Source organism: Brachycentrus maculatus, unplaced genomic scaffold (genome assembly GCF_059751285.1).
Source record: "Brachycentrus maculatus isolate JH-2025_06_01 unplaced genomic scaffold, ASM5975128v1 h1tg000370l, whole genome shotgun sequence".
Taxonomy (NCBI): domain Eukaryota; kingdom Metazoa; phylum Arthropoda; class Insecta; order Trichoptera; family Brachycentridae; genus Brachycentrus; species Brachycentrus maculatus.
The window spans coordinates 2,449,550-2,458,347 of NW_028281119.1; positions in this window are offsets into that span (position 1 = coordinate 2,449,550).

Here is an 8,798-nt window from a genome sequence, read left to right on the forward strand (position 1 = left end):
TGTTTGTTAAATATTTACATTATATCAAAATTTAAAAAAAAAAAACAAAATACAGTTAAAAATCTTTCAAAGTAGTATTATTGAAGAAAATAACAGTACTTTTAAATAACTTCGAACATTCCTTTCTTCTATTTTGCTGCTGTGTAAAGATATATTTTATAAAACTATCTGAAACGGGGCCAATGGAGTTCATGGCACTCCTACGAGTGACGTCACGGGGATGTTTCGTGACGTCAAAGTGGGCGGAGTGACGTCATACCGAATGAAATATCTCTTTTGGCACTCTTCCAACTACGTCACACGGATAAGAGACTTGCATTTTCCCGGCTGCAGTGTCTGCCATATTCAAGTAGACCAACTCAATAGCGATGTATATTGAGGAACGGTTTCTTACTTTGGGGCAATGTATATTTTCTAACTATAAAAATATTTATTTTAAAAATCTGTGTGAATGTTATGTCGTATTGATGATGATTTGTGAAAACTTTTGTCCTTTTTAAAAAAAAAAACTTGTGTTTTAAATAATTTACATGAACTATTATTATTTTTTGACATCTCATCAAAGATGAAGAAGAATATGGAAGTCTGGGCATTTACGGGGCTGACGACCGTCATAGGCTGGTTTAAGTGATCACTTTACACACGTGTAACATTCACCAATTCTACCCATTATTGACAAACACACTACTCAAATTCTTGGAAGTTCTGTATATATGAACCAATTTAGAAACCTTGTTCTTGAATCACTAGAACTTCACTAGAGACATCTATTGGTGAGATATAAAGAAGCTTTTTACTAAGCAGAAACTCTTTTATTAGTATGTGAGGTCCGAATCCTGGATTATAATCACACACATGAGAAACGCCAGAAAATACCATTTTCATTTTTATTATTTAAGCTTATAATTACATGAACTATTTACCGATAATTATAATTTTTTATGACATGTGAAAAAAATCTTAAATTGAAAGAATAGGCACTCATTATTTTGACACTATATTGAAAAAAGCAATTTAATCATATATTTTTCATTGATATCTCAAACATAGATGGAAAAAAACGTGAAAGTCTCTATAAGTACCTCCACGTTTATACAAATTATACCAGTCGTGAATTTTTAGGGACTGTCCTATATTTCATACATTTCATGTAGATTTCTAACAATAAAAACATACTTATTTCACTCAAAGATGGTGCTGAAGAAGGATTTTCAATTGAAGCATAAATATAACTTCCTAAATTTGAGTAGTGTGGAGTAGTGTAAACGCTCGACTGCGAAACTGGCGTCACGGATTCGATTCCCGCCATCTGCTAAATGAATTCAAGAAATTTTCAAAATATATTTATAATGTATTTTTTAAACCTACCTTCCCTAACCTTACTAACCTGCAGACAAACCTCTAAAAGTAAAGGCTTTGCGGGTTACTCGTTTTATTTAATAACTCAAATGATCCTACGACTGGTCATAAGATCTGTAAATGCCCAGATATCGATATTTTTTCATCGTTATTGAGGTTATAGTAAGTGTATGGCGTTTATCCAACAAAAGATGATTTTTATATTTTGAGAAAATGGATTTCGAACCGCTCTCGTTTAGAGTATTCAGAAAATATCACCGCTTGCCGTCTCTCGCTCTAGTCAACAACATCTCTATATAACAATGAAATCCTCGAATTCCTCTTGGCTGACGTCACAGGACACTGCCCAGTGGAGGGGATGGCGCATGCGCACGAGCCTTGCGCATTCCTCTGACCCAGTTCCGTTTCCTTCCTCGAAGCCTTCGCAGGAAGGCTCTATTTTTAGAATGGGGGTCACGTCGCTAAATATAGTCGCGCCGCCACTGTGCGTTCCTCTCCCGAAAAGTTTTCCGAGTGTTTTGACATTTGACAAAAGTGACATTTTTTTTGAAGTGATAATTTTTTTCAAAATATTTTTTCTTTAAAAACGTATTCAATTTTAATAAATAAAATAAAAAATTTAAATATCTTTAACAACTTGTGTAAAAAAAAGTGATGGTGTGTTACCTCTGATTGCCACGAGAACACTGATTGCAACTAAGTGCTGCTGTTCTTTAAATAGTACGATGCCTTCTAAAAATATCAACAAATACGCTAGTTCAATGCGCGACAATTTTTATTAATATTTAAAGGAAAAGATAACAATGTTTTCATTTGAATATTGATAAAAAAAATCTATGTATTTTATTGAGCGTGTAATACGTGTGTATTATATGTGTGTGAATATATATTATTTATTATTTAACTAATAAGACAATGCAACCTTTCTTTGTGTGATTTTTCTCTTCATATACATACGAGTATATATGAGAAATATTTTTTTATTAGATACAAAAAAAATAATTACGACATTTTATGAGTACATTATCTAAAATTCAATTGAAAACAACAAAAAAATCAATCGTTTAAGAAACCTGTCAACACTATTGAAGTTGGTACGAATGGAGAATGGTACTCCACTTTAAAAAAAATATTATTTATTAAACAATATTTTTCGCAAATCGTAAAAAAAATCTAAAACACAGTAAATTAAAATCGAATTCCTATTTATATGTTTTCTAGCTTTTATTCGAACCCAATGGTGCATAAGGCACTGCATCGTATTGACGCAGTATTATCAGGGTGATCGATTCTGCACTTCAAGTACCAATCCAGGTTATATTAAAATAAATATAGTATAAATTCACTAATATTAATTTTTAGATAAACGCTTAATCATATACATATATGTAGGTATATATACTTACCAAGTATAGGTGATATTATATTCCAAGTACACAATTCAATATTTAAAACAATATTTTCCAATTTTCAAACCAAATTCTGTTATGATTCAGTTATATTAAACAAAACTGAAATAAAGAATAGCCGAAGTGTAAAAGGAAAGAAAAAACTTGTTTTTTTATGAATGTTTGTTTTTAATGAATATACTATTTGTATTAAGCATACATACCTATAGTAAGAATTTGAATTAAATCATAACGCTCTGTCAATATTCAGTAGCCATAAATAATACGAAATTTATTAATTTCAAATTTGAAATCTAAATTATTACGTCACTATCAACCGAAAATGTTATTTTTAACCTGAATTTTCCCAAGTCATTACTATGGATATAGTTATTAAGGGTTAAGTTGTCGTCTTTTAATAGTACCCCGATCCTAAGACCAATTTTGTATTCTGTAAAAATAACAACGTTACATCGCAGTACAGCTGATAAAGCAGTTCTGAATCCATTTCGGGACATAACATCTCTCTCACTCTCTCTGTCTTTCTGACTCTTATCTACAATCGATGGTGCAAAGGGCACTGCATCGCATTAACGCAGTGCTAATTTGATTTTCATTATATGAAGGCAAGGTCATCTGTCCTGCGCTTTAGGTGCCAGTCCGGTGTAATATTTAATATTTTTAATTTATTTATTGAATGTTATAAGTAAACACAAATTCTAATATTTATATACTTATTTGACTTCTCCGGGTATCGGACCCGGCATCTCATGTCCGGTAACTAACACTACTACCACTTTGGAAGAGAACTAATATTAAAACGATATTAATAATTTTTGGAATGTTATTCTGATAAAAGTACTGTTTTTTTACTGTTTTACATATAAAACGATTGTGAATTTACGTTTTTTAATAAATTTTCAGCACACTTATAGTGTACAAAAAGCAAAACTCTAGAGCCGTCACATTAAAATGAACATACCCACATAACATAACAAAACTATACCTAAATTTTGGTCAATATAATATACCGCGTACATAAAAACTTACATTCAATAATTTACTACTTTATTTATTGTATATATAAATAAATTTATGAAAAAACCATTTCACTCCTTATATGCGAAGTTAAGGATTCAGTTTACTATATTTACTGTGCTCTGATTGGCTGTTACTTTGTCACTTTTACGCATGCGGCGTATAAACGTTCTGACCACACAATAAAATAATACTTTTTTATTTTTTATTTTTGATACCTTAAAAAAACGGCTTTCACGTATTGATAAAACTTGATAATTTTCTTTCGTTGTTTTTTGGGAAATTAAAAATAAAATAATAAAAAATAAAAATAAAAAAAATGTTTACATACCTGTTTTTCATTACTGAAAATAAAAATAAATACTCCTTTTTTTCGTTGGTCAAAATAAAGCAAGAACTTAGATCATAATATAAACCTGTTATAAATCTGTTATATAATTGAAAAACCACTATGAGTGGCGAACACAGATAAAAATATTTGTACATACATATATAATATGTACATGTCGAATTTTAGTATCATACTTGTTTTAAATTATATATACATATGATAACATACGGTATTGTTCTTCATTTCTCATTGCGGCATTCGAAGAAAGCAAGTTGTTGAATTGCCTAGTAAGCTCTCTCTTTAGCAAACTGAATTACTGTGACGTCACTGCGTCAGCAAGCTGCGCACAATATAGTGGGAAATATTTTAACCTCCTGTTTTATGCGCTCCTAATACCAATGCCCCCAGAGAGTGATTGACGTAACAAAAAGCCTCGGTTCTGATAGCGATGTTTTGAAAATTTTCTTCAAACGATTTTTCCTCTTTGAAATAAAGTACTTCTGAGGGATTACAGGAGAAATACAATTTTATGTAGGTTGCGAAAAACTTTTTACGGACCTCTTTTCTTGTTAAATTTTCAGTTTTAAAGACTTTTCAATTCGAAATTAATCTTACGTTTTATATTCTGAGGCTTAACGTCCAAGGTTTTGCGAACAGTTCGCTTATCACTGCGCATGTTTGGGTATAACGGAAATATATTAACCTCTTATATCGTATTCGCTCCTGATACCAATGACCCAGGGAAAGATTCACGAAACGACACATGAGAATTGATATCGCTTTTTAGATAATAATAAATGTTTTAGATTATGGAAAATTCGAAAAAATGATTTTCTATTCTGAAATTAAATTACTGCAAACATTAAAGAAAGTCTTTTTTTATATTTATACAAAATACATGGATTTTTTGTTTTGTTTTTTCGTACTTCAGTTAAGGACACACAAAAATACGTACGTAGTAGTTACATTTTACAAGTCAAGATACACATCCATTTGTTGAATTATGATTCGGGGAATTTTAACCTCCTCTCTTATGCGCTCCTAATAGCTATGCCCCCGTGAATGATACACGTAATGAAACCTTGATTCTGATAGCGGAAAAGACCTTGAACATTTGATTGTATCAGAAATATCCCCGTATAAATGAAGTTACATTTAAAAATAGTTCAAATATAAATTTTATTTTACCTGAACGAATCATTATAATTGTATCAATATTAAATTATTAAATGGTAATTTTTTAATTTAAAAGTCAATTCCACAAATATACGGAAAAATTAAGGAAAATAATCTACAATTTTTTTTTAAATATATAAAAGAATTTACTTATTAAGGTTTCATTTAGCAAAGAACCTTTGAGACTGGTAATGTTGCATTAAGTTTAAAATAGGATGAAACTTAACTTCCTCACTTAATATGAGCTCCTGATAACACTGACCCAGAGTAGTGACGCAACGAAGGTTTGGCGCTGATAGCGCTCGCTGGTGGCGCCGATTATGCAATGGACAGTAAAAAATATTTATGCAGTTTTCCTGATCATAATTTTGGAAGGAAATAATTTTTAAAGAGAAAATTATTTTACTTACACATAATATTCAACAATTTGGATAACCACTTGAAATTAGAATAAAACTAATACATTCTCAAAATCCATGATCCTACCTACACACATGACACATACATAACAGCAACTACAAACTCCACGTTCAATATGGTACGAAGCGTGTCAACCTTTTATTTCATGCGCTCCTAATACAAATGCCCCAGAGAGTGATTGACGTAACCAAACCTTGACGCTGTTGGTATATTGAATATTTGATCTTTCGACTAAACAAATATAGTCACGCAATCTTAAATATGAAAAAAATTGTTACACGTAAAAAATAATAATTTATCTCAGGAACTATCTACATTTTTGTCCTTTGTCTTATTGATTAGGTAAGTTGAAATAATTAATGCCGAATGTGTTACAAATTGATTTCATTTGCTTGTATTAAATTTACCCATATTTTTATCCAATTGAATTAATTAATATTTTTGTATAGTAAATCAAACCGAGGGTCAATGAATTTATATTAAATCGTTTCCTTGTAAACAGTGTGATGCGTTCTTTGTTTCAGCTGGTATCGTATTTCAATAGGATGATATTTCCGCCCTCTGTGGGGGGAATGTTCACTTCCTTCCGGTATGGTCTGACATTTTACAGCGCCCCTATAGATGTCACTTTTATAACTTGAAAGGCTTCCAGTTAATTTTAAGATTCTCTTCGTACACCTAACATTTTTTCATTAGTTTTGGTTTATAATATGAATTTTGTATTTTTTTAAATAAATGCACTAGTATGTCGTACTGTATGAATGGAAGAATTATCCACACGGATCAGAAAAGTAATAAGCTCAGTGAAAAAAATATTGTAAAAATACAAAAATCTTCCAGAATATCTACTCTCAATTGAATATTTAATTGACCTTCTATGTATTTCTATTGAAACAAAATAAGGAATATTTGGTATATAACTCATTAAAGTAATCATAAATAAGTTTAAAATCCATTTTTAGGCATTTGGAATATATCGGATACTTGTGGTTAATTACAAATATTTTTTTATTGAAGACAAATGTAAAAAAAACAGGCAAATTACATTTAAAAGCCATGTATTTTACCCATGTATTGTATACTTTCATATTTCAACTCAACAATATATTTGTTATTGTTAAAATATTATTAAAATTCGATACAACAATCTATTGATGACAAAAAGATGGGTAAACTCGTGAATGTGTAAAATAATTCCGAATGGATTTCACGTACATGAATAATGGTTTCGCTGTAATTAATTTAAATTATAATTCAAACAACAGATGGCAATACTGAATCTTAAATTTATATCAATACATTTTATATTTCTAACACACAATCAATGTACATCCCCAAAATCTTTATAATTCAATTCAATTACAATTCATCCATGCATTACAAAATATATTATTTGTACTAAAAAATAACAGTGCTTTAAATTTACCTATATGAAGCACCAGAGCCTTTAGTTTATGTAGCGCCTTCCTAAGGCTGCATTGAATACGGAATACAAACGGACTTACTGGAATGTATCACGTTACTTTGTAACAGTGTAGTGGTAAATTACATATAGTAATCTGCCCCACGACCACTAAAGCACAGTAAAAGGATGTTATATATTCTCGTATTAGTAAGAGCCATGTAAAAAGCTTTATAAACGCTATACATTGGAAATAAATTGGGTTCTGAAGTGTATTTTATTACCATTAACCATTATTAAATTGCCATTATTGGTAGAATGCAGACCCAAAACAAAAAGGCTTAAAACTTATATGTAAATCTGTAAACTTGCGTGCCTCTCCCTAACATTTATTACAGGCTTTTACTGCACTTTAGTGGTTGTAAGGCAAAATAATTCCTTTCATGCTTTCTTTCGAATTAAAATTAGCCACGACGGATGTCTTCTTTGTTAGAAATAATATTTTATATGGTGAATGTGGGTACCTTAGTATGAAAGCCAATGTTGGACTTATATGTTAATTTCAAATAATACTCATATTGTGTATTAAACTATATCATATCAAAACCTGGATTCAGAAATATCCTCACTGTATATAGGGAAATTTTACGGGGAAGGCAATTTTATTTTCAATCATTTAGTGGTGCTTTTCTTTGAATATTTAAATTCATAATGTTTGAAAAGCTTTTTATTTAAGTTAAAAACTTTCTGCACAATTAAATCAGTAGCTTAAAGAAAACATATGAAAAATACAAATTAACAACTTAATTGACTGGTATGTGACTTAACTCTTATTTGTTTGTCCGCCTCCGTAGTGTAATGGTCAGCACGCTCGGCTACCGTTCTGGAGGTCCCGGGTTCGATTCCAAGGGGGGGGGGGTCAAATAAATATAAGTGATTTTTCACTACAATATTATTTCAATATTACCCTGGACTGGCTCCTAAAGCGGAGGGCTGATCACCTTTCCTTCACGTGTAATGATCAAGATAACACTTTGTTTATATGATGCAGTGCCCTATGCACCATTGGGGTGCGGATAAGGGTTTTATTATTATATTATTTGTTTATACCACTTCCCACCTTTCTACAATCAAGAATTCCTCAATTTCAAACTTCTTTGACGACTCCCTTTCATTTAAAAAAATATGCATTAAGATCACTTTATTGTATGGAAATATTCATAATATTGATTATTGTGTTCTCTAAAAACGCTTTCTATCGTCAAAATGCAGTGCATAAATTTCGCACACACAGATTCATCTGGATCAGAGGTTCCCAAACTCTTTTATCTCGTAGACCCCTTGCCTTACCTGATATTGATTTTTATCAAATTCATTAACTTCAAATGTATTTTTGACAGCCGGTATATGTAGTGTTACTCACTTTGAACCACACATGTTAGGTTTTATACATTTATATTTTAAATTCAAATTAAAACATAGACCCCTTGCAAGTTGTCATAGACCCCTGGGGGTCGATATAGACCACTTTGGGAATCACTGATCTAGATCGTGCATAGATCTAGATTTACAAATATTGAATAGAGAAACATTTAAATGTACCTTTATGCAGTACAAACTAATATCAAACATTTTTTTATTAAAGCTGATCTAAATTTAAATAAATATCGTATTGATCTTCTAC